Genomic DNA, 27,109 nt, shown 5'->3' with positions numbered 1-27,109 from the left:
CAAGGTTTGCCACCAGATAGCCTAACCATAGGTGTCATTGTCATACTAAGGTCTACCACCAAACAACCTAACCATAGGGCCTTTTTACAAGCCTCAATGGCTAAATGTACTCAACCTAAATAGTAGACAAGTCCATGCATTTCTATACCTTAAACTTCCAAGAAACATTACCTCTAGCAAAAGTGAAAACATGGCCAGAGGTAGACTTCCTATTGTCTACATGTCTTGCATAGTCAAAGTTTGTGTAGCCCACGACTCTAGTATCCTGGCCACTATAAGAAATGCATATATCTATAATACCCTCAATGTATATCATGACATCTTAATGTTACCGGCCAAGTGTCACCATATAACAAGCCACAACTCCCACTACAAATGCTATGTTAGATCTAGTGGCTATCATGACACATATCAAGCTACCCACCACGAATGCAAACACGTTCTTGGTCATCCCAATCCTCTCGTCATCTAATTGGGAAAAATCTACCTGATTAACCTTCTCATGAGAAGGTAATGGCCCCATTTAGACATCTTTTATGGAAGGTTGTCCTCTAAAACCCCCCCATCCCCCCTTTTTTTCAAGCATTTTTTATTCTTTAGGGCAGTTAAATCAAAATGAGATTGATCATTCTAATGTTTATAAACTAATATTTTGATCATATTACTAGAAAAAGGGGATAATGATGAGTTAGTTAAGTAATTTCATGTCTATGTCAAAGACTTCTATGATATCTCTAGTTCTTTCCTTAAATCTAGAAAGATTGGCATCAAGTGTCTCTTTTAACCTCCTTCGTGTTGGTTATTGAAGCAAGGTTGCATTCTTGTAGAGGATGGGAAGATCTTTAGGGCTATGGGCATATAGGTCAGCCTTGGTCTTTCTTATCTTGCATATAGATCAGCCTTGGTTGTGAGGTGGTCGTAATGTTTTCATATGGTTTCATTGATTTGCACTTTGCTAGTGTTAGTGTTATTGTGCTTCTACGACTACTCTCTTACAACCATACACAATCATATCCAAATCGTGGAGTCTTCGTTTGGGAGATCGTTGATGTGTTGAGAGTGCAGATGAGGGTTTGCTTCCAGGTCATTCAATTAGCAGACGTTCTATCCTCTTGGAATGTAATCAAACAGTGGGTACGCCTTTTGCAGAGCTGCCATAGGCTGCATCCTACGATCTTGCTAATTACATAGGCAATATGAAATCTTTCTTGGTGAAAATATAGCCCTCCTAATACCAAGGTCCATTACAGTTACAAATATCAACCTCCACTCGTCCCATGGTTCTCTTAAGTCTTTTTTGATATACGCCCATTTGTCTAGCCGAGTAAGTAATACTAAGTCTTCATCTCTCTATGTCGCTCATCTAGAACAGTATTTTAATCATGGTGAGGTCTCCTCATCATCTTTAAAGCCGGAAGACTTTCCACGCCGCGAAGCATTGACTGTACAGGTCTGAGATCCACAAGGGGCGCCTCTGGATTTGGGAGAGCCAGCCTCTAGATGCCATTTTCATCAACATTACATAGGGGTAATATGACATCTCTCTCGGTGAAAATATAGGCCTCCTGATACCAAGATCCATTCGAATAACAAGTATCAACCTCCCCCACTTGTCCCATGGTTCCTCTAAAGTGTCTTTTGGTATATGCCCACTTGTCTATCTAGCCAGATAACTAACACCGAGTCTTCATCTCTTTATGTCACTCATCAGTAATGCACCACCATTGATCTAGAACAGTATTTTAATCATGGTGAGGTCTCTTCATTATCTTTGAAGCCGGAAAACATTCCACAGAGCGAAGCATCAACTGTACAGATCTGAGATCCACAAGTGGCCCTTCTAAATTTGGGAGAATGGCCTCTAGATGCCATCATTTTGAATATTCGACATCCACTTGAAAAATTTCCATCAAACCTTCAAAATCTTCCAAACTGAAAGAGCACGGTGTGTGAAACTGAAAGCATGTTGCGTGTGGTACATGGAGGACTTGTATCTTCTTCATTTGTCACCAGTATCTCACATCTCCTCTTTCATGCAGCTTGACTTGTTCGTTACTAGTCACCCACAAAATCTCACTTTTCCTTGAATGCCTAGTAAGAAAGCCTAAAACAGATATGTATCACTGTATGCAAAACTGCAGTCCAAGGGCAGGACATCATTGCTCGTTCATGTGTTCACTCGTGCCACTTCACCAGTAATCACCACATGAGCACACTCCATCCTTGAAGCAGTGCAGGTGAGCTTCATCCCTTACAAAGATCTGACGAGCAGCTACTCTTGAGATGATTTTGATGGCGTTGTGGCAGTCAATGCATACCCTGAAGTTCGTGGTTATATGCAAAGCTTTACCTGGTGGTGTGCTTATTAGTCCAAATGTGACAGCCAATTTCTCACTGTGACAGTGGAGCATTCTTTTCTTCTGCTCTTCATCTACATTTTCAAGCACCAGCTTTGTGTTTGGCACATAGCCAGCGCCCTCAATGGCACTAACTAGCGCACTCAATCCAGAGTATATATCCTCTACTTCTGGGTGAGCTTTATCTGCAGTCTCAAAAGTATGAATGCTGTTCTCAATCTCAATCCAGCTGCGACCAAGCTGCTCCTTTGAACCTTTCTGTGCCATCCGTGTTCTCAGCCTGGCAGCATCATCCAATCTGTCAGCTGCAATGTAAATGTCTGAAAGCATAATATAAGCAGCAGCACAATGAGGATCTGTATTCATAACTTGCTCAGCTGCACGCTCTCCACGAGAAACATCATTACAACTCCTACAAGCTGAAAGGAAGGTTAGCCACTCTGTAACACCAGCTTTGGCTGGCATTTTTTTCAAGAAACTTTCGGCCTCATCAATCCGCCCTGCCTGGCATAAAATGTCTACCATGCTTGAGTTATGCCTAGAATCAGGCAAGATACCATGAACCAAACTCATGGAATAGAAGTGATGGCGAGCCTCCTGTAATAAATGACCTTGAATGCATGCTGCAAGGACAGCTACAAACATCGTTGCGTCTGGCTTAATATTCTCTTGCTGCATATGTTTGAACAGCTGCAGTGCTTTATTTCCATGCCCATTCAGAGCATATGCAGACATCATGGCTGTCCAAGTGTTTACATTACCCTTGGACATTCTATCAAAAACATTAGATGCATCCCTAATAGCTCCAAAACTTGAATGCATGGTTATCAAAGCATTCCCCACTGTAAACATTGAATCAAAATCCTCCTCAATGAGTGCTGAATGTACAATTTTCCCCTCTGCCACTGCAGAGAGATTAACGCACACAGAAAGAACATTGATAAATGTTGCCTGATTAGGTGTCACACCTTCCCATTGCATGCTTCGGAAGAGTTTAAGGGCGTCTGCAGCATGGTCTAGCTGGGAATGCGCCCCAATGATTGCAGTCCACAAATGTACATCTGGAGAGTGTACAAGTTCAAAGATACACAATGCACTCTGCATGCTTCCACATCTACCATACATCCTGACAAGGGCACTCCTCACCAACGTATTATGCTCAAATCCCCATCTGACAGCATAGGAATGGATACCTTTGCCAACCTCTAGAGCTGTTGAATCTTTGCAAGAATCTATAGCATTCATGAAAGTGATGCTATCTGGTATCAAATGGTCTTTCAGCATGTGCTCAAAAAATTGAAGAGAATTCTGGCTGTCTCCAACCTGTGAATACACCCCAATCATGGCATTCCATGACACCACATTGCGTGCACTAATTTTGTCAAAGCTTCGGCGAGCATCATTTAGACACCCACAGTTCCCATACATTGTAACAAGCGCAGTTCCAACAAACACATCAGATTCAAGTCCACTTGTGCGAACGTGCTCATGAATCGCAATACCCATTGATAAGTCTGCCTCGCTGGTGCATCCAGAGAGAAGGTTCACAAAGGTAACTGCATCTGGTATTACATCCTCTGACTGCATTCTCTCGAGCAATTGGAGAGACTTTGCTACGAAACCATTTTGGGCATATGCCGAGATAATTGAGTTCCATGTGATTGTATCACGCTCAACCATCTTGTCAAACATTTTCCGGGCCGCCTGTGTGTCTCCGAGCTTGCCATATGTATTTATCAGGGCATTCCCCACAGCAAGATGGGACTGGAATCCACTGCCGGCAATGCTCTTATGAATGGTTCTAACTTCTGGCAGGGCTTCCGGGTAGACGCAAGCGTTGAGTGCAGTGATGAAGGTACTGTGGCGAGGCCGAAAGCCCTCAGATTGCATGCGCTGCAAGACATGCAAGGCGCTCCGGCACTGTCTGTGACGGGCATAGACGGCAATCATGGTGTTCCAGGACACTGAGGTGCGGCGGGGCATGCTCTCGAACACGATGCGGGCATCCTTGACGCTGCCACAATGGCCGTACATGGTGATGATGACGTTGGTAAGGAAAGGGCTGCGGTCGAGGCCACGGCAGGCGATGTGGGTGTGGATGCGCATGCCCTGAGGGAGGGCCTTCAGCTTGGAGCATGCTTCCAGGAGGAGTGATAGGGTGGTGTGGTCAGCGGGGAGGGCTCGGCGGTAGAGGCGGCAGAGGGCCTGGTCCAGGAGGCGATCTGTAAGGGGGGCTCCCAGGACTGCTCTGGCAAAAGAAGTAGTAGAAGAGGAGGAAGGCGATGAGGCCCTGGATATGGCGATCGCAGATGCTGGCATGCCAGTAGCAGCACAGTATTATTAAGGAGGACGCAGATGTCCCACCAAGAAGCCACGGAGAAGAAGACGACGAAGAAAGAGAGAGACAGAGAGGGAGAGAGAGAGGGGCGCGCCATCTAGCCCCATCAGCACATCCGAGCTTGGTTCGGCACCTTCTCGGGAGCTGCTCTTGCAAGGGTAGTTGGGGTTGGGGGTATAGGCTTTGGGGCTATGCCATGGCGTTGAGCTAGAAGAAACATATGAGGGTAGTACTCCTCCCTCACCCACATGATGGCGTCGTGGTATGCAAGTTGATAGCGTCCACCCTCTGTCTGTGATTTTCTCGTCCCTCTAGCCTTCTTGGCTTCTTGTAATTATTCTCGTGCCTCCGTTGCACTTCATAATATACATATCGAGTTACCTCATTTCCGTGTCGTGTTACCTTGCCCGTTACGTGTTACCTGCGGTTTTCCGTGACGCGTTCCGTGTTACCTCCAAAAACGCTTCCGCATTGCTGTGGGGCTACCGAATAGAGGGTGATCCCTCATGAGGCAGGCTCCATAGGGTGGGTGTTGCCTACCCAAAGACGGCACCGAGAGGTCGTCGTCACACTTGGTATCAGAGCAAACTCCTCGGCTGGTGTGTAATGACCCCCGGGTGAGTGAGTCCTGGGCAAAGTAGGATGGGTAAAAAGAAGAAAGGTGCTGGAAAAGTGAAAAATGAGCACAAAAGTGTGGATAGGCCTGAAAAAGAGGCCGAAAAACTGCAAAATGAGCAGTTTTATGCTGAAAAACACAAGATTTTGACTCACTGGTCCAAAAACGAGGCCGAAAAACGGCAAAATACAGATTTTTATGCGAAAAAAATGGAAAACGAGCAGAAAGAAGTGGAAAAAACTGGATTTCAGGCCGAAAAACGGCGTTTTGAGCAGAAAGAAGCAGAAAAAACTGATTTTGAGGCTGAAAAACGGCAAATTGAAGATTTTTATGCCGAAAAATACAGAATTTTGGCCCAATGGTTTGATTTTGAAGATCACAGAAGAGCTCTCTGGGCTACCAAAGTGAAGTGGTTACAAGGTGGCTATCCGTTTTCTAAGCATGAAGAAGGAAACCTAGACACTCAGTTGAAGCTTGTTAAGCAACAGCAGATACACCTCAAAATCAAGCTTGAAGAAGTCAACGATAACATAATCGAGTGGTCTGAGGAACACAAGAAAAACCTGTCATTCGACCTCGTGTTGGTGGAGCGAAAATTACAAATGTTCATGACAGAAGAGTATGGTGAAATCATTGCACAGGGGGGTATGCCAGATGAGAAAAGGAAAATTGATATAATCCCAGTATGCCAGCTTACAGAAGATGCTGAAGGCTACTCCTCTGATAGTGAGTACGAGTCAGAAAGTCAGTCAGAAGAACAGTGTGCTGCTATGCATAATTCACATGCAAATTTGGAGTCAGAAAGTGCTAGCGTTGCACAAGATTTATTGAATGATCCAGATTGTTTGTCTGCAGCAGAATGCACGATAGCCATGGCCGAACAGATGATATCACAGGGCCAACTAACTCCCGAACAGCAGATAATGCTACCTCAGATGGTAGAAAGAATGAAGCAAGCGCTGGCAGCACATAATCAACAAACTCAGGATACTGTTCAATTACAGCCCAGTAGTATGCATTCACTATATACAGATTCCGATGCTGAAGATGAGCAAAGGGTCAATCAAGAAGAAGCAGACTATGAGCAGTATTATTGGAGAGCAGAAAGCTGGCGTGACGACTCAATTTATGATCAAAACACACAGGATAGCCATGCTTTAGAAGTAAGTGATCAGCAATATTATGAGCAACCATTGGGTCCAGTTGAATCAGTTGTGGGCAGTGAGTCATATATGCAAAATCAGTATGAAGAACTCGTAATGGAACGGGCGAGTATAAATGAAACCGTGGTCCAAAAGCCTCCAGTTTACATACAAGGGGCCAGTATGCCCAGTTACATGGTAGATGGAGTGCTAATCGAAGACTATTATGAATGGCAAGCGACCTCTGGGTCGGATTCAGAGACAGAAGATCAGCCTGAAGAACTCGTAGTGGAACGGGCGAGTATAAAAGAAACCGTGGCCATTCAAGCTCCAGTATGCTTACCAGTGGCCTTTGGGCCTAGTTATTTGTTTCATGACGTCTTGATAGAAGAATGTGCTGAAGAAAAGACGACCTCAGAGTCGCATCTATTATCAGATGGAGTGATCCTGGAACAATGCAATGTCTTGGATGAGGCAATTTTAGCCCATCCCCAAGCAGTTTCCCCCACCTATGGCATGGAGTCGAGTTTGTACTCGCATGATCCATTCAGCTATGAAGACTCCTTGAGCCGGGAGGATAAACGAACGGCCACCTCACAAAATGAAGACTCCTTGAGCCGGGAGGATAAACGAACGGCCAGAGCACAAGGTGCAGACTCCTTGAGCCGGGAGGATAAACGAACGGCCACATTCCACGCTGACATCCTTGAAGACTCCTTGAGCCGGGAGAATAAACGAACGGCCAGAAGACAAGAAGAAGCAGAAGAAGAAGAAGAAGAAGAAAAAGAAGAAAAAGACGCAGAAGAAGAAGAAGAGGAAGAAAAAGGAGAAGAAGAAGAAGAAGAAAAAGGAGAAGAAGAAGAAGAAGAAGAAGAAGAAGAAGAAGAAGAAGAGGAAGAAAAAGAAGAAGAAGAAGAAGAAGAGGAAGAAAACCAAGAAGAAGAAGAAGAAGAAGCACAAGAAGAAGAAGAAGAAGATGAAGAGCAGAATGCAAATCTTACAGCAGATGAAGTCAAGCCTGAAGCAGATGAGGAAGATAATCGTCAGCAAGGGAGAGCGGTCTGTATATCCTCACAGGTGAAGGCAGAAACCGAGCTCCCAAGTTCAGATGATGAAATCCTACTGTGGAAGAAGACCGACATGGACCAGTTTATGCCGCGATGGGGTGAAGCCCTCCAGGGGAAAAGGGGCCATACGGAGCCGGATGCGAGTTCGCGGATTGGTGACCCTCCCTTTGGTATCATCGGGCTGCTGGAGGTCATGATCGGGTTTGAAGAGCATCAGTTTTATGCAGAGAAGGGCAGAATTGAAGACTCCCTGACCCAGGAGGATAAAGAACGGGCCATACAAGAGATTGAGGACACATTCCTCCACTCCTTGACCCAGGAGGATAAAGATACGGTCCTTCACCATGAGCTACAATTAAACGACTCCTTTGGCCGGGAGAATAAAGAAACGGCGACATCTTCTTGTGAAGACTCCTTTAGCCGGGAGAATAAAGAAACGGCCACCCTGGATGTTGAAGACTCCTTTAGCCGGGAGGATAAACGAACGGCCATAGTTTATGTGGAAGACTCCTTATACCGGGAGGATAAACGAACGGTAACAGTTTGTGTTGAAGACTTCTTTTGCCGGGAGGATAAACGAACGGCCAAACAGTTTGTTGAAGACTCCTTGCGCCGGGAGGATAAAGAAATGGCTATGCTTATTGATGATCTTTTCGAAGGCTCCTTCTGCCAGGAGGATAAAGAAATGGCTATGCTTATTGAAGATCTGTTCATAGACTCCCTGTGCCAGGAGGATAAAGAAACGGACAACTTTTCTTCACATTATGTTGAAGACTCCTTGCCGCGGGAGAATAAAGAAACGGGCATGTGTGCAGTTGAAGACTCCTTGCCGCGGGAGAATAAACGAACGGGCATATCTTACCTTGAAGACTCCTTGCCGCGGGAGAATAAACGAACGGGCACATCTTACCTTGAAGACTCCTTGCCGCGGGAGAATAAACGAACGGGCACATCTTACCTTGAAGACTCCTTGCCGCGGGAGAATAAACGAACGGGCACATCTTACCTAGAAGACTCCTTGCCGCGGGAGAATAAAGAAACGGGCACTTCTCAGGTTCAGCCTGAAAAGACACCAAGCTCCCTGAGCCAGGAGCCTAAACGAAAGGCCATTTATCCAGTTACTATTTGGTACTTGAATCGAGTACATCTTCGAAGGATAAAGATCTCCCGTCGCCAGGAGTATAAAAGAATGGCTTATGTGCAAGCTGCGAGGAGAGCAGTCCAACACTCGCGGTGCCACGAGTATAAACGAACGGCTAGTTCCTCTTCACTGGACGCTTTATGCGTCATTTTAAGGATTGGAAACTCGCGTCGCCACGAGTATAAACGAACGGCAAGTCCTATTGCACTTGGCGCTGGAGGCGTCATTACAAGAGCTGCAAACTCGCGTCGCCACGAGTATAAAAGAACGGCTGCTGCTCGGTTAATTGGCGATGTAGCTGCCAAGACGAGGGCTAAAGACTCGCGTCGCCACGAGTATAAAGGAACGGCTATCCCCCCTTTATTGGGTGCTTTATGCACCACCAAAAATGCTACCTTCGCAAGACGGCGGCATACTCGAAAATATTGGGCTTACCTGGCCCAATTATTTTTAAGGGGAGGTGCGTCATCACAACGCACCTATTATCTGAACCAAGGATTGACAGATCAGGCCAATTGGGGCCTTCTTTACCAGATGATCCAAGGATTGACAAATCAGGCCAATTGGGGCCATAATCAGAAAGTTTGGGCTTACCTGGCCCAAGTTCTTTTAAGGGGAGGTGCGCCATCACAGCGCACCTCGCGCAAACACTTTCAGACTGGATTGACAGATTTGGCCAATTGGGGCCATCAACCTCAGGGCGCCTCTTCATGGGCCCTTGCATTCATGGCGTGGCACACTCCCAGCTGAGTTACGCGCCTCGCCTCTTCAGTCCACTGACAGTTTCTGCACACTCATACTGTCAGGACCTTCAGTTATTTCAAGTGAACACAACTTGTTTTAACTTGGTTATTCTCCATTCTGTGATTGTAAATCTGGTCAGCAGATGGTTGAATTGATGTGTTTCCAATATTATTTCTCTGCCTAGTCAGCCGGGTTGGGATCATTCCACAAATGTAAATTGAGTCAGTGGATGATCATCTTTGAGTCAATAAGACCATGTCTCCACACCTGTAATTGAGTCAGTGGGCATGGCACCTAGTGGGAAGACACTGGTCGGCTTGATATTGAGTCGACAAAGACCCCCAAGTTTGTGGTCATAGGTTAGGTCTAGCGGGCAGACACTGGCTGTCTTGATAGTGAGACATGTTTAGACCCCCGAACTTTTGAGTCTCAACACACCGCTCTGCGTGCAAGTCCATTCATTTGCACATTGAACACGAGGGCGTCGTTCTTTTAAGGAGAGGTGTGTATGAGGGTAGTACTCCTCCCTCACCCACATGATGGCGTCGTGGTATGCAAGTTGATAGCGTCCACCCTCTGTCTGTGATTTTCTCGTCCCTCTAGCCTTCTTGGCTTCTTGTAATTATTCTCGTGCCTCCGTTGCACTTCATAATATACATATCGAGTTACCTCATTTCCGTGTCGTGTTACCTTGCCCGTTACGTGTTACCTGCAGTTTTCCGTGACGCGTTCCGTGTCGCGTTCCGTGTTACCTCCAAAAACGCTTCCGCATTGCTGTGGGGCTACCGAATAGAGGGTGATCCCTCATGAGGCAGGCTCCATAGGGTGGGTGTTGCCTACCCAAAGACGGCACCGAGAGGTCGTCGTCACAAAACAAGTATACACGAAGAAGTAGTAGTAACTCTAAGCTCAGTTTGATTTTCACTCTACGTGTGATTTTTTATACTCGATGGTGAATCCTCACATATGCAACATCACGAGGGTATAGTTTTGAGATGTGTCTCAATGTTGTATCTTTCGATATCATGAACACAAAAATTCCTTATTGATATATATTGTGTACCATTCTATTGTGCCTCATGGCAAGTTATAACTTGAAGTTTCGTGAAAGTCTGTAACACTTAGTATCAAAGCAACTTTAGCGCGGAGCATGCTAGCTTAAGAGGGGAGCAGGCTCACAGACGTGGAGAAGATTCTACCATAACATGTCACACAATGCGACATGACAACCTCGACACAATGCGACATGACACAACACAATACGACACAATATGACACAATGCCCCCCGAGTATGTTACCTGCTAAAAGTTGGAAGAGAACCTAATGTGCCAACAAAGTTAAGAGGGAGCCGTGGCGTGATAGGGACGCACACTATACCATTCAAAAATGTATTGGAGAGAGCTAAGGTTGTGGGAGGACACTTTCTTTGAAGAGGAAGACAAGCTATGTCACTAGCTCAAAATCACACATAAGAAGAAAGAGCTACGACTCAAACTAATCGAGCAAACGAAGAAGACCATCAATATCCTAATGAAGACCCCAACAAGGAACAAATGTGTTGTGCAATCTTAAAGAGAGGATTAAAGAGCTAGATGAAGAAAAGACGCGGCTCGATTCATGCCAAGCTCATACTCGTACTAATGATGGCACCACCTCGCCCAAGCAAGTGAATGCTATCGGGAGACAATGTTTGCTTGGGTGTGACAGGACACCACCTTCGAGTTGACGTCCAACCTTAGGGTACGGTATCCCTTTCAGGGAAACTGCCAGGATTGGCGGTTTTAGCTAGTGAGAGTTTAGCACTATACCTAGACCCCTGAACCGTGGTGCTAGGTGCCTACCCACACTCCATCATTTAGATGGTAAGTGGAGTCCTCTAAGGATCTTAATCCTGAAGGAAGTAGCGAAATCATATGCTAGTGGCATAGGGCTCTGCCTTTGAGCCTACTTAGGCACTCGGCTCAAAAAACCAAAACAAAAGTTGGATGAAGACCTGGAGGAGGTTGACTACCAATTGATCATGGTGCAAGAGAGAGCCACATTGTGGCAAGTGAAGATGGCCGGAGACCTCAACACAAAATTACAAGAGAAAATCATGCTGAGGTGGAACTGGAAGATTACCTCTGGAGCTACAAGAGCCAAAGAGAAGGCCAAAGCATACTTGAAGCAGATGTGGGCTAAAAGAGTCCAAGAGCTGAAGAATGGAGTGAAGCCAACCAAAGAAGGACCAAGGAGCCAAGAAAAGGAGAAACAAGTGAAAGAAAAAGAAAAAATATGGTTAGGGAGAGGATGAGCTCAACCCAGATCGTGGAACACCTCATCCCCAACAAGGAGCCGACGACTACTACCCCGCCCAGAAGACTACTACCAAGAAGCTTACCTTGAAGATCAATACCTCTACAATGAATTTCCTCCAAAAGGAGATGGATACTACAACCCTGAAGATGTTCCCATCGACTACCACCTAGAAGGAGAATATGTAAAATATTACACGGCACAACGAACAGAATCTGAGAAAGAGATAGAGAGTACACAACAGATAAGAGGAGAATCAGTAAATTCTTTAACTCCAAACAATTGATACAAAGATGGCTCTGCCCACCCGTGCGCTTCCACTGTGTGAAGCTTAGATGGCGATCTAGACAGAAGATAGGTGAAGAGCTTAAGGCTAGCTAGAACAACAACCCTGACTGGGTGAAAGATGAGTGATCGATGGCTGTGAAAGGGTTTAGCTTTTATAGCCTGCGAAGGCCGTGAGGTTGGCTTGACCGACCTACCATATAAGCCTCCACTAGTCGGCCAGGGAATATTCCCTTTACCATTGGGCCGGGGGCGCTGCCCCCGGACCCCCACCAGGGGGGCCACTAGTCCCCCCTGGGACCCCCCAACCAGGGACCACTTCCGCGGCCCCCGGACCCCACAATAGGGGCCCCTTTTAACTCCCTTACCCCGCAACTCGATGCAATGCGCCTCGAGTTGCTACCAGCTTAACCACTCCGTCTAACCCAAAGATTAGACCCACAACGGTCACCTTTTTGCCATCCGGTCACATAGACCTCATCTGATATACAAGTCAGGACTCAACCAATGTCCGGGCTCACATTTGGCTTCTCCTCATAATGGGGGCCTTACAACTTTGAGCACCATGGATCATTGGTAGCACCTAATGAGGGTGGGGCATTGATCATATCTAACAGAATACCTCTACACCGACTTCCCCTATCCTGGAGAATATCAACCTGCAGGAGTTCAAGGAGAAGAAGAAATGATGGAATGTTATGTGAAGGGAGAAGGATGGAAAGTGGATGTGAGCTCAATGGTATAAGATATTATGATAGAGTTAGGATACAAAAAAGAAGATGAAGCAAGGTGGACATATCAGAAGGATGAACCACTACACCCACATGTTGTAGCCCAGTTGAAAGATAAACCAGTGTTAGAAGAAGAGAAAGGGGAGGATGAGGTGAGCTTGATCCTGACCTTGGAACACCTCCACCCATTGAGATTGAGGGTGAGGCCAAGTCGGTGCCCTTTTGTGAGGCACGGGATGCCTTTGATGAAGAGAAAGAGTTAGAAGATGAGAATGGAAGGGTGAAAGCATCTAAGGTGGGGCATTCGCTACATGGAGCCAATACTTCTACTTTAGTTGATGATATAGGTGAAGGAAAAGAAAGAAGAGGGGAGTTAGAAAAGACGAAAGAAGAAAAGAGGGAGGATGAGCTCAGCCCAAATCTTGGAACACCTCTACCCCAACAACCTAAAGAAGAAGTGAAGGGCGAGGAGAAGCACAACTTAGATCTTGAAACACCTCAACCTCGACAATCCCAACCCCAACAACTAACTAAACTCTCACAATTCAATGATGATAGTCTAGGAAAAGAGTTGAAGGAGAGAATCATGCAAATACACGATGAAATAGAATATGATGATAGGAAAGAAGAAGAAAGAGAGTTATTAGATGGAGCCATAGAGAACGCAAGGAAAATATGAGACAAGAAAAGAGAAGAAAAGAGATAGAAGAGCAAGTAGAGTTAGCTAGGAAGAAGCTAGAAGAGAAACAAAAGCTAGAGCATGATAGGAGGAAACAAGTAGAAGGAAACAAGAAGAAGAAAGTTAGGGAAAAGATTGAGCAAGTAGAAAAAGATGGAAGAATAAGAGAGCTAGGGAGCCAAAGGAAAAGGATAGGCTAGAATAAGGAGAGCAAGAAAAGATAGACCTAGGTGAAGTAGACAAAAAAGAAGAAGGAAAGATAGAGAATAAGGAGAATGAGAATGAGATGAAGAAGGCAAAACCAAACGCCAAGAAATGGAGGTTGACCACTAGAGCCAAGATGAGAGATGAGAATGAAGATACCTCCAACGCCCCCCAAACTCAACTCGTAGCTAAGGACGAAGTAAACCAAGCTTTTGATCTAAGGCCACATCCCATCCTAGCCAACTTGGATCAAAGTAGGAACCAAGTGCAATTCATCCAAAGGAGTCATTGGCTGTGCCCTTGAGCCCAAAGAGGCAAATCCTTATGAGCTTGGAGAGAGAGGACTGCAGAAGAGAGAAGAAGAAGCGTTGAAGAGAGAGAAAGAGAATGATGAGGATCCAAAGCCATATTAGTGAAGTGAGGCGTACGCCAAGGGTGCCTCGGATCCCCCACCCTATTCAACATATTTATTAACAATATCTTGAATGAGGGTGACAGATTTGGAGTTAGTGTTCCTAAGCTTCAAAATAAAATTTAGGGGTTTCTTTTTGCAAATGACTTGATACTGCTTGCAGAATCCCCCAAGGAGCTGCAAGTAGCATTGAACTAGTTGAATGAGTGGGCTACTAAGTGGGGAATGAGCTTTGGTCTATCCAAGTGCAATGTCATGGTATTCTTTGAGAACTTGCAATCTCTGAGGGATTGGCCGCTCTACTTAGGGGCCAAGGGGATCGAAGTCTATGAGAGATACACTTATCTTGGCATCATCCTAAATAGTGAATTCTCAATCGAGACAATAATTTGGGAGAGGATTGAGAAAGATCGCAAGACCCTTCACGCCTATCAGGCCTTCATCTCCTCCCAATCGATCCCCATGTGGACTATACTCAATGTCTTCAAGGTGTGCGTGCTTTTGGTGCTTATATACAAAGCCAAGATTATGGGAGGGCATCATCAAACACTCCTTCAGTCATTGGGGACGTTAGCAGTCATGGGGATGAAGTGGATTCTTGGCAAGGGAGCTAAGTTGGGAGCAACCACCCTGCATAAGGAGTTTCATATCCCCCCCATATCAGTGTTTTGTGGTGGGCAACATGCACGTGCTTTGGAAAAGTACACGGGACTCAAGACGTGGATTCGAGAGCTTGTGAAACCACCGTCATTTACTAAGAAAGTCCATAAATGGACCTAGACCTCCAAGACCAAGTGTTGGCTAGAAAGGTATATCCCTGAAGCATCTCTACTCGTTGTAGGGCATCATATATGGAAGAAATGGGAACAACAACACAAGTGTTTGAGCATTTCCTCTTATAATGAGAACAAGTTCGAATGCTCAAGAAACTACCTCTTCCGCGTAAATCTATCAGAGAACGTCAAGGCTTCAGAGGACCAGTCTTTGTGCCTGGCATGAGTTAGCGGTGTGAAGATGGCAGATAGCTACCATCACTCTCATTGACAAACGTGTCCCCTATGCAGCTCCCATGAAGCAGGAACCTCTTATGCACACATCCTACTCACTTGTCCCGCATTGATCGATGAACTCAACAGGCACATTTCGGGTATTATAAGCAAAGCTCGCAATCTTTTGTCCTGTGGGGGAGTACCTTAGATGATGAAATGGCACTACTCCTTGGTGGGGAGTTGGCGAGGTGTGTTTACCCAACTGGGTGAGCACTCATCCGCACTCGTGGAATGTTGTTCTGAGGCATCAGCTCGTAACATCATTCCTCGGCGAGGCGATGCTGAGGTACTTGGGAGAATTGTATGTGTGATCCCTATTCTATCAAAAGGATAGGGAAATGACGATATCCTCCCTTTGCGAACTTGTGTAAAAGCTCGTACTCGTATCAATGATGGCACCACCTCACCCAAGCAAGCGAATGCTGTCGGGAGACAATGTTTGCTTGGGTGCAATGGGACACCACCTTCAAGCCGACACCCAACCTTGGGGTATGGCATCCCTCTAAGGGAATCTACTGGGATTGGCGATTTTAGCTTGTGAGAATCCATCACTATTTGGACCCTTGAACTGGGGTGCTAGGTGCCTACCCACGCTCTGTCATTTGGGTGGTAAGTGGAGTCTTCCAAGGATACTATCCTGAAGGAAGTAGCAAAATCATAAGCTAGTGGCATAGGGTTTTGCCTTTGAGCCTGATTAGGCACCCGGCTCAAAAAACAAAAATAAAAACAAAATAGTGATGAGGAGAGAGAAAGATAGAAAGAAGTAAGAAGCCATTGAAGCTGTAAGCAAGGTAATTAGGAGAGAGATAGTAATGTATTAATGTGTCAAAAGATGAGAAAATTTACATGTCCCTTCCTTTTATACCTATGTCAGTGTGACATGGTATTACTATTTTTTTCACACTAAACCACTATTCTTCCTAGCTTCTTACAAGAGTTTAAAGTGAAAGACATAGGAGCATTGAAATATTTTCTTAGCATTGAGGCAGTGACTTCACCTTAAGAAATTTGGCTGCTACACAAACAATATACACGATATGTTAATCAAGTATGGAATTGATTGATTATAAGCCCATGGAAACACCACTAGATTAGAATGTAAAGCTTGGTCTGGGGTCTTTCATGGCTTATTTTTTTCTCTCACAAATAGTTTTCTTATGACTCAAGCACCCATGAGTCCTCTTGCCATTTGAAACATGATGTGAGATATTGTTATAGCATGATTCACACACACACACACACACACGCACACGCACTCACTCACTCACTCACTCACTCACTCACTCACTTACACTCACACTCACACTCACCAAACTCAACTGTCAATTTGACAAGACTAATCTCATGTAGTCTTGATGCCCTCTTCCCCCACACCATCAAAACTCAAGTCATGAGCCCCTAGCCCTCCAAATGCCAAACCAAACCCAAACCATAGCTCCTCCCAAAACACTAACCCTTCTTCCTCCTAAATTTAATTGCCCCATCTAATAACCCTAGCTGGCTTCCCCTATCAATTATAACCCCTTGGCCATGCCACTACTTCACCATTGCATGTTCTACATGCTGGGGGGGGGGGGGGGGGGGGGGGGGGAGGCACCTATAAGAAACCATCTATATAATGTGTATTCAAATAAGAAATACCCTTTCTATACATGCTATAAGGCCATAAAATGACTTCTTTAACTTTATTAAACTTATCAGTTTTTTTATTTATGATTTAAAAAACTCATTTGGTAAATTTTACTTTTAAAAAATCATTTCCTTGCAACTCATGTTGTATCTTACATGTTTTATAAGGTGCACCCCCCTAGGGCTATATCCACTATTGATAACTCTTCTAAGAAGATGAAATTTTCTTTTCAACAAATGGTTTAGGACATTACATACTTTATTTTTCATTTAGCTTTGTTATGATTGGAATACTACAACTATATTTTAGAATTGTTTTTTCTTCATTCATCTTTCATATTCGTATGGTCAGGATTAAAAAATATTATTACTTTTTTTGTATGTTAAATCATTGCAAGGTACAAGTGTCTTTTCAAAAATCAAGTTAATATTTTAATAATTGATATGGAAGTGCAACACATTAAGTATTAATCATACAAGTGCTTCACAATGGTTTTAGAGTCTCTCATGGTTTTTTTAAAAAAAGACTCAACTTGCCATGAGTCAAACTGCCACATAAGACATGTATCAAGATATAAAATGTGTTAACTAATAGTAACAATGGTGCTTCAAAGTTTAGTGTAAAGTAAGCTGTTTCATAGCACCAGTCCCTAAGAAATCATCTATATAACGTGTATTCAAACAAGAAATACCCTTTTTGTATATGCTATAAGGCTATCACATGACTCCTTTAACTTTACTAAGCTTATGAGTTTTTTCAAATTATGATAAAAAAACTTCTTTTGTAAATATAATCTTGTAAATTTTATTAAATAAAACATCCTTTCTTTTAAACTCATGTGGTATCTTACATGTTTTATAAGGTGCATCCCCACTATATCCACTATCAATACCTCTACTAAGAATATGAAATTTTCTTTTTAATAAATGATTTAGGAAATTATATACATTTTTTTCATTTAGCTTTTGTTATGATTGGAATACTACAAATACATTTTACAATCATATTTTCTTCATTCATCTTTCATATTCATATGGTTAGGATAAAAAATATTATTATTGCTTTTGTATGTCTAATCATTACAAGGTATAAGTGTATTTTTTATATTCATCTTTCATATTCATATGGTTAGGATAAAAAAATATTATTATTACTTTTGTACGTCTAATCATTACAAGGTATAAGTGTATTTTTAAAAAATCAAGTTATTGTTTTAATAATTGATATCAAATAATACAAGTGCTTCACAATGGTTTTAGGGTCTCTCATAGTTTGTTTTTTAGGGACTCAATTGGCCATGAATCATATTGCCATGTAAGACATATATCAAGACGTGAAATGTGTTAACCAATAGTAACATTGGTTCTTCAAAGTTTGATGTGAAGTAAGGTGACCTATAGCACCAGCCTCAATGTGAAGCGCATGGAGGAAACTAGGTGTGGACTGCCTAGTCTACTCCTTGGAGAAGATGACCTCTTTTGAGATGGCACGCCTCCTTTTTGTTATTTCTCTATATTCTTGCTTGTTGCTAGGCTCGGGGGGTCCACTAGGGTTTACCATATGGTACCATGTGAGTGTAAGGGAGGGGGTTATTTAAGGGAAGGAAGGTACATTTTATAAGGTAAGGTCCCATAAATAGGGGGTAGATAAGGGGCATTTTCATATATTTATTGCACGCAAGTGACGTCTCCTTATTACTGCTAGTGAATCCCCCTTGTTGCTAGGATGGAGAAACAAGATTGTCATAGTTCTTTGAATTTAAATCAATTCTTTATTCAATGCAATTGAAAGTGAGTATGAGATTTTACTAAAGGTAATGAACCTTTCATTTAAAATTGTTGGAGATATCCTTGAGTGGAACAAGTTTTCCACAAAGCTAGTGAAGGGAACTATGAATCTAGCCCATAAGTTCCTAGTAGGATGAGGGTTTCTTAGTTACATTATGTTTAGAAAAACACTTTAGGAAAGTGTTATAAAGTGTGCTTGGAGTGCATGTTTAAAGCTCCATCACACTTAGACTACTCTCATGTCCAATGGAGGTTACAAGCATCTAGCTACGAGGCAATATGTAAGCTAAATAGTTTTCTTATTGTGAATATAAGGTACTAGTTTTAAGTCTAGTTGTATTCTAATTGGCAGTGGACACTTCTTTGTAGGTCATTGATTTGACTATTAGGTTATTCTATGGAGGGATCCATGTTCCCATGTATGATCATGAGGAGGGAGAGAGAGTTGAATCATACAAGTACCTTCTGGGATAGAGCTTCCTCCTAGAGTTGAATAGATTTGAGCACACAAAGGTGGATGGAGCCCTTTGCAAGGGTGGAGTAAAACAAGCATTGGATTCCTTTAAATACATGTCTTGACTCTATTTTTTGTGTGTAAATGCATTGGTTTACAATGGGTGCTAATATACTTTATCATCTTGTAATAGTAGCTAGCAACCTTCACCATAGAGATGGACTATGTCTCGGACATTTTTGTAGGTTGTGGAGGATTAGGAAAAGTGTGTATAGAATTGCATCACTATTACATTTGTTTAGAGGGAGACTTTAGTGTGTACAATCAGTGCCTCATATACATGTAGCATGCCAATGACCTTCATATCTTAGCAAGCAATGATGAGTCATGCTATGTATTGGCAATAATATAAATTACTTTGCATTTGAAAAACCACCACCAAGATGCTAGTATGTGAAGGGTCATGAAAACTACATATTTTACTTAGCTAATTCCAAGAATTTGACTATACTTATAAATACAAAGAAATATTAATTAAAGTAAACAAATTATGAAGGGATATACCATCCATGGATATGCAAAAAAACTCTAAACTATAAAATTAAATATAATTAAATGAAATGAATTATGAAGGGGTGTACCATTCATGGCATTGAGGGAGAGAATGAGCACTTGTAGCTTCTACATAAATGGGATCAATCTCCTCACATTAAGAGATGTAAAAGGGTAACCACCTAGCTAAAGTGGAAGTGGACTAGGTCACTTTTACATATATGAGTAGAGAGATGATGATGTAAAAGAGAAAGAGAGGAGAATGTGTGATACAGTATGGTGGGGAAGATAGGCACACATGAGTGGAGGAATAATGGTGGTGAGAGGATGTAGGAAGAGAAAGAGGAAGAAGGGTGGAGAGGATGATGATGTGAAGGGTTTTGGCATAGTGGATTGGGATAATGGAGGGATGGAGAATGAGATACGATGAGGGTAAGAGTAGGAGAGGGTGAGGGTATGATGAAGTGGGGGATAAGGAGGGTGATGAAGTTGGAAGATGGATGGGGGGTGAGGGAGAGGGAGATGGTATGTATGATGAAGTGGGAAAGAAGGGTGGTGGAGTGGAGAGGGACGGAGGACTAGTGAAAAAGAGAAAGAGAATAGAGGTAGTGAGAATGGTGGTAGAGTGGAGTATGTGTAATGTTATTGAGGGTTGAAATGACTTGATTTTTTGGCTGATTTTTGTTGTTTTTATGGACTGAATGGTCAATTTTTGATTGATTTTATATGTTTATTAGTTGATTTCAAAGTGTTTGGGAGTATTTTGGATAAGGTTGAATAGGTTTAAGAAGCTCATGATATCTTATAGTGGAGATATGATGTTTTATTGACGTTCTGCTAATGTTGGATTAGTTCTGTGATTGAGTGTGTTGAGCTTCTATTTTGCTCTATTTTCTTTCTGTATGAGAGGATGGAATTATGATTGACGAAGTTTGAGAGTATTTGGAATCTTATTGAATGATTCTTGATGGTTTTGAATGGTTTTAGTTGAGCTAAAGGCTTTCTAATGACTTTCTGTTAACCCTCTGTTGACCGTATGCACAATCTCTATTTGTGTTCTGTATACCTCTGTAAGTATTCTCTCAGATGAATATGTAGCTTGGGGAAGTTTTCTAACCTTGGAAAGAGATGAATAAAAGTTCAAAATAGCTCAAAGGAGTGGAAGAAGTAGCTACTGAAGACTCAAGTAAAGACTCAAGTGACAGTGGCACTGCTGAGCTACGAAAGAACACTGTAGTGGCTTTGGTGACCTTTCATAGTAGTCATACCTCTTTGGGAGGGGTATATACAAACAAAGGGAGATTATGGATGATTATTATTGATTATTCCATTGTACTATTGAGAGAGTGTGTGAGTGAGAGAGCCAAATCTAGGCAAAACAATGTGTCTATGAGTGAGAGATTGTGAGAGAAAGCTATGGAATCTTTGAAGAAGAATACTATGTGATGATTTCCATTTAAATTGGTGTATTCTCTTGTGTTTTTGTGGCCTCTTCATGAATTCTATGAAGAATATGAAGAGCATAATCAATATTGTTCAAGTTAAATCTGTGGGAGAATAAGCTACATGGAGATTTGAGAAGATTGGTGTTGTTTTCCTTATTGTGGTCATATAAAATATGAAAAACATGCTTGTTGATGATATAAGATAGATTTTATTGTAGTAGATTCTATTTTTTCTTAGTCTTCCTCTTGGGGCTCCATGTTTTGGTATGTAGCCAGAGAGAACTACCATTAACAAGCACCAAAAGAGGTTGAAAATGGAAAAAGTGGCCTTGTTGAAGAGGAATAAAAGCAATGGAAGATTGGCGAATCCCTGCAACTATTGAAGAATTGAAGATATTCATTACCAAAGCCACCTTCTACAAGAAGTGGATCCCTCAATGGTGAAAGCATGTCACTATCTTCATCATGCTAGCTCTATGTGATTGACTAATCCCACTATCTTCTAAAGCTACAAAAAGTTGTATCACAATAGCCAATTGTTTTTCACAAAACTGAAAAGAAAAGTAAAAACAAAAAGAATAACTATCCATGGAAGATTTAGCCATCATTGAAGAATTTCTAGACATCATCAAGTGGGAGATTGTAGAAGCTTTAAGAGTTGTGGTCAATTGAAGTTCATAAGAATAAGAAGGAAAAGAGTTGGAATCTATTCGTGGATGCTCAACAGCAAGATACGTGGGATACTTGGTGCACTGACAACCTTGTGTTTGTCCAATTGAAAACCCAATGGAAGCTAGTAGATAGAGTATTCTTCACAACCTATGCTATTGAAACCCTTCAAAGTTGGTATTATCAAGACGATGGCACTATGGAGATCCTCATAAGAATAAGTTTTGATACCTTCAGAACTGAATATTTTTCCATCTAGTGGAATGAAAGTTGAATTCAAAGATGTTCAAAGGAAGGAAGTAGAAGAAATGTTGGTAAGAGAGTCCTCTAGAGACTAAAGCCCTTTTGATTCTATTCTATTGAGTACAGACAAACTAGGTGGAGCTAACTTCTTGATGAATGACATGATTAAGAGGCAAGTACTAGAATGAGTCTAGATGTACGTGAAAAGAGAGAAGGTAAAAATCAAAGCTAAGAATGAGCTAGCAGAGCAGAAGCCTCCTTTGATGCCCTTGTGACACACTTACAGAAGTCCCCATGGTAACTCAAGGTCCCCTTCCTAGTTAGATCCGTCCTATGAATATTGATGACAGGCTAACAAATGTAGTTATCATGCCCATTTTTAAGGGAGAATACAATGAAGATCCTAATCTTCATGTAGCCGAGTTCATGGTAGCATGTGTAGCCAATAATGCAAGAACCCTCGAGCATTGGTTGGCAATATTTTCTACCATTTTCAAAGGCATGACATTTCAGTGGTATGAGAGACAAGTAATTAGTAGGAACGTTTGGCACATGGGACGAAGTTGACGTTGGCCTTTCTCACTAAATTTAGGCATGAAGGTTTTGAAGGGTGGATGTGAGAGGAGTTCATGAACTTAAGTCAGTCCTCTAGTGAATCGGTGGAAGCATATGTGTCTAGAATGGAATCCAACCTGAAGAGATGGACCAACCATCACTTGGATAAAGGAATTCAGAAGAGAGTTTTTCTTAGAGGCCTACAACCAAAAGTTTGTCTTAGTTTGTGGAATTGAGAAGATGAGTCAACCTCCAAGATATAGTGGAAGGTGCAAGACTATATAAAGAAGATGAAGTAAGGTTGTCGATGACCTCTCAAGAAGAAGAGTCTTAAGTCCTCCCATGCCAAGAATGGTATATCCATCAAATGCAGTCCCATGGGCTATTCCTTACCCCTACCCTCAAATGGAAATAGTGATGTAGTATAGTGCACCAAATCCACAATGGTTACAGATGGCAATACCTCAAATGACAGTTCAACCACAAGAACAGTGGTCTCAAACAATTTTCCCAATGGCAACTCAACAACAACAGTGGAATCCTACCAATTGAAACCAACAACCCCCAGTCTCAATAGGAGGTCCGAATCTGAATAAATATAGAGGACCCTCTGGATGAGCCCAACTAGTATATGTAATGATTACAGAGGCTTCGAAAAACCCTACTATAAGTAGTCCAAGAGGTGAAAACTTAAAGGACTATTCGTCCAATTAAATTGTAAGCATTAAGAAAGGGTTGATGAATGTGATTACAAAACAGCTTATAGACGTTGAAGGTGAATACCGCCAATATATCTAATCTTGTAGGAGGTGGAAGAGATGTGATGTGATCTAATACATGGTGTGGAAAGTGCCATTAAGTAGGACATTTAGCCACTTAATGTACCTGGAAACCAACTATCCCTAGACCCTTTTATTCATACTTTTTTAGGATGAATCATATAGAGGATATTTGCTCTCTCAAGGAGATGCATGAAATAAGGAAGAAAGATGAAGAAGCAAGATTCAACTTTTTGGAATCCAAGGTAACAGCCTAGGATATTGGACCAAAGTCTAGAGACTTTGGTTGTAATTTTGGACCAATTAGGTTTCCCTCTTAGAGTTACAGAGGACGACAATCTGGCAGTGGCCAGAGATAAGAGATGGAGTGTTACAGATGCAGAGAAAAGGGACATATCTCACCAAACTGTCCAAACCCTAGAAGGTCCATGGACTAAAGGCTACCCGCTCTGGCTCCTATGAAAGCTACCTCTAATACCCAATAGAAGACTCAAGAACCTGCCTCCAACTTGATGGAATTGGAAGTTGTCACAATAATATGTGCCAAGAAAAGAGAACCCAAAGTTCTAAAAGAGAACGTTTCCTATACCAAAACAGTGAAGTTCAATCTTCCTAAGGAGAAACAGAATACTCCAGAATAGAATGATACAATATAGAGCCGTCCAGCAATATAGATGGATAGACAATTACAGAGACATGACCAAAGGTCCAAGAGATAGATGATGCAAAAGTATCTCTAGTAGTAGAAGAAGTACTGATGCTGCCACAACTAAAAGAAAGAGGGAAGATGAAAATAGGGGTCGCCCCATTTCCTTGTGGATCCTATTAAAGAAAATGACTTGGTCAAAGACCTAGACACCTTCAAACTAAACCTAACATATTGACAGTTGCTGATGTTGTCTCCTAACTGTCAAAAGAAATTCAAAAGCATATTAACAAGAAGAAGAGATCTAAGGATTGCTCCTACCACTATCCCTAAGTCAAATAAATCCCTAGGCCTATGAAAGAAGTGGATGTGGCCAGTGAACATAATGATGGATGTGACAATGAAGGATCTAGGCTTGCAAGGTATGTAGCCTACGTAGTGGCTTATCACACTAGCAGACCAAAGCAAAATTAAGTCATTGGGCATTCTTCCATATGTGAAAACAACCCTCGCAGGAAGAGACTATTGAGTGACCTATCTACTGGTAAAACCCAATTCCTATGGGACCTCATATCCTTTGCTAATACTAGGAAGACCATGGCTTTTTGAAGCAAGGGCATGGAAAGATTGGTTCAAAGAAACCCTAACCCTAGGTAGAGGATCTAACAAAGTGGTGTTAAAGATGCATGGATCGCAAAAAGGTAATCGATCCACTCCTATTGAAGTCTTAACAGACTCTTCCAACGAAGTTACAGATGGCACATCAAGAGATGAAGAGACTGTCAAACAGATCTTTTCCAAGAAAACAGAGGTGCAGTCCCTAATAGTGGGCACTGCAAGCCAACTCCCAAAAGAAGCAAAGTCTTTGTCAATCAGTGAATACCTCTTATCTGACCCAAGAATAACTTTGGAATCACTTCTAACAGTGAGATAGAGGCATGGATGTGTTTTTCTCCCTGTTACATGGCTGTAACAGAGATAGAGACAGAGGCAAAGACAAAGACAGAGATAGAGATAGAAGGAGAGCTAGAGACAAAAGCAGAGGCAGAGGATACAACAAAGAAACTATTCTTCTTTTACAGAGCCCTTATAGGGGCAGAAACATAGTCTGAAGAGGAATGATGATGGCAGTGCAAAAGAAGATTATAAAAGCGCATTGGAAGAATCCATTTAGCTTTCTTAAAGAGGATACAAATGAGGAAGAAGTTCCAATGGCTACAAAGGTTGAAGATCCCATGGTGTTAGATAGAATGACTCTGGTACCCTTTGGACTAGCTAATGCATTGCATTATATGAAAAATATCCATAAGAAATGGATTAAGCAAAATAAGCCTTCCTTCAGTAGTGGCTCTTATCGCCTGAATCTACCCTTCTCAAGAGAGGATGATGACGATACACCTTGCCAACAGCCACCAGTCCTACATCCCAAACATAATTCTAAAGGGTCCTATTATGTGACGTTCGTGGAGGCATTCTCGGAAGATGAGTCCTTGAGTCAAGAGATAAATAACCCTCCCATCAAACCCGAAACCGCCTTGATATCCTTTTAGCATTCCAAGGAGAAAGTTCAGTTCTCATGGATAGAGGAAGTCGGTTCTAGTGGTGCATTGAAGAGGAGACCGCTCCCTTGAAGAGAAGACCTGAAGGTGGATATCAATCTTCTAGAAGGAGAGCTATCAATCCTACAAGACCTTCTGAAGGAGAACTTGGGCATGTTTGCATGGTCGTACAAATATCTAAAGGGGATTGATCCCACGATTTGTTAGCATCACATCAACCTAGAGCTCGATACCAAGCTAATGAGGCAAATATAGAGGCTCATGAATCCAAATTACTCATCCCTTATGAAAGAGAAATTGTTGAATCTCCTTAAAGCTGAGTTTACCTATCTAGTGGCCAATAGTGAATGGGTTTTACCCATCATGGTAGTACCGAAGAAGAATGTAAATTTGCAAACATGTGTGGACTTTGGAAAATGGAATTCCAAGACTAAGAAAGATCATTTTCCTATCCCTTTTATATACTAGCTATTAGACACAGTGGCTAGCCATGAGCTCTATTTCCTCTTGGATGGATTCAATGGGTATAACCAAATCTAGATCATAGAAGAAGATCAATCTAAAATAACCTCACAATAGAATGGCGAACTTATGCTTACAGAGTGATGCTGCATTTGGGCTCTATAACGCTCCTACTACCTTCCAACGAGTGATGATGGTTGCATTCCAAAACCATTTGCATGATTTCATTGAGGTATACCTAGATGAATTATGTGTCTATAGCCTAATTCATGAGCATTGGGGACACCTGGAGCACTGCTTTGACAGATGTCGAGAGTATGGGATCTCTCTCAACCCCAACAAATGTGTTTTTAGAGTCTCTTCAAGAGTTTGTCTAGGCCACATTGTCTCTACGAAGGGATAGCAATAGATCCCACCAAGGTCGAGAAGATTGCAGCTCTAATAGCACCAATCAACCTCAAACAGTTGAGGGGATTCCTTAGCCATGTAGGCTATTATATAGATGGTTCATTGCACACTTTGCAACAAAGGCATCCCCCTTACAAAAGCTCCTGATGAAAGATGCAGAGTTTATGTAGAATGCTGATTGTGATGAAGTGTTCAACACTTGAAGCACTGTCTGATTTGAAGTACCCATCTTACAGCCTCCTGATTGGATGAAGGAATTCCATGTGTACATTGATGCATCTATCAAAGGTTTAGGCGTAGTACTATGTCAAAAAGGCTCCTCAAAGTTAGATCAACCTATCTACTATGCAAGCCAAAAAGTAATTGATTGAGAAAGAAACTACATAGTGATAGAGCTTGAATGCCTCGCACTGGTGTTTGGCCTTGAGAAATTATGACACTACGTGCTGTCGATGCACTTCAAAATCTATGTGGACCATGAAGCCCTATCCTTCTTGATGAACAAAGTAGATGTGAAAGGCTGAATGATGAGATGGTTCCTTCTGTTCCACGAGTTTGACTTTGATGTGGTTACCAAATCCGATCACTCCCATGTCCTTGTGGATCATCTCTCGAGAATCCCTCAGAGCGATAAAGAGGAATAGGATGACGCAGTCCTCCCTTATGCTTCCCTCTTTCTAGTCCAAATTATAACCCCATGGTATGCAAACATTGCCAACCTCTTGGAAACTCAACAATATCCTCTTGGTATCTCTAGTTGTGAGAAGAAGAAGCTTTTGTTGGAATCGGCCCCTTATACCTTGTTAGATGGCACCCTATACAAGAAAGGCAAAGATGAAGTATTATGAAGATGCGTGGT

At 42.4% G+C, this 27,109-nt stretch overlaps 1 pseudogene; it reads right to left on the bottom strand.

The window, feature by feature from the left end:
• Nucleotides 1–730: 730 nt before the first annotated feature.
• Nucleotides 731–4,945, bottom strand: LOC148018359 (pentatricopeptide repeat-containing protein At1g11290, chloroplastic pseudogene; annotated as a pseudogene).
• Nucleotides 4,946–27,109: the final 22,164 nt, after the last annotated feature.

The sequence above is a fragment of the Lygodium microphyllum genome, chromosome 21 (genome assembly GCF_053477565.2).
Source record: "Lygodium microphyllum isolate KBCC chromosome 21, Lygodium_microphyllum_v1.1.10, whole genome shotgun sequence".
NCBI lineage: Eukaryota > Viridiplantae > Streptophyta > Polypodiopsida > Schizaeales > Lygodiaceae > Lygodium > Lygodium microphyllum.
This window is presented reverse-complemented; position numbering and strand designations above follow the sequence as displayed.